The sequence below is a fragment of the Rhagoletis zephyria genome, unplaced genomic scaffold, assembly GCF_001687245.7.
Source record: "Rhagoletis zephyria isolate East Lansing unplaced genomic scaffold, Rhagoletis_zephyria_1.1 Rzeph_scaffold_25837, whole genome shotgun sequence".
NCBI classification, from domain to species: domain Eukaryota; kingdom Metazoa; phylum Arthropoda; class Insecta; order Diptera; family Tephritidae; genus Rhagoletis; species Rhagoletis zephyria.
Window position 1 is genome coordinate 2,731 of NW_016182895.1, and position 825 is coordinate 3,555.

Below are 825 nucleotides of genomic sequence, written 5' to 3' on the forward strand. Positions count from 1 at the left end.
GAAAGTTTGGAACTCCAGAGGTGGACTTGCTCGCGGCGGTCCGCTCAGCGGTGGTGCCAAAGTATGTGAGCGAGGATGCTTCCGACGTGGGGAGCCAATTCGCCAATTGCCTTCAGCAGGGCATGGCATTACAAATTGGGGTGGGTGTTTCCACCGACTGCTCTTATACCAAGAGTCCTCCAACATCTGGAAGCCTCAACAGGATTTTGTCTACTAGTAGCTCCGAACTGGCACAAGGAATTCTGGATGGTGGACTTAGAAAGGTGCGCAACTCGACAACCTAGGAAAATTCCAGATCTGTCAATCAATCTTGTGGACCTGCAGACGAATCTCCCTCCCTCAGGGGTAGATCAAATAAATTTGCAGGTTTGGAAAATACGGGCTAGGCTAAAGAAACCTCCAATTGGGAAGACTCCGAGGTAGATGTATTACGTTAAAAACGTATAGACCCGCATGGCAGAAGTGATGCATCGAATAACAATATTAAAACTGACGATCCGGGGCCAGCCGATTTAGCTCGTTTTCTATGCTATTTACAGGAAGTTGGGAACCTAGCTCCCAGAACAGTGTTGCTTCACAAATCAGTAGTGACAACATTTGCTAATCCACAAAAGAGTTCACTACTTAGTTAGCACCCAGTGGCTACTCATATGTTAAAAGCAATTGTTTCCAGCAAACCATATGCCAAGAAACGTCTCTCTTGGAGAGTTGAGGATTTATTAAGATTTCTTGAATTATATGATTTTGATAATTCAAGTTTATTTGCAGTATCCCGACACACAAGCGTCTTGCTTCTACTTGCGTCGGGCCGAAGGGTCCATGATT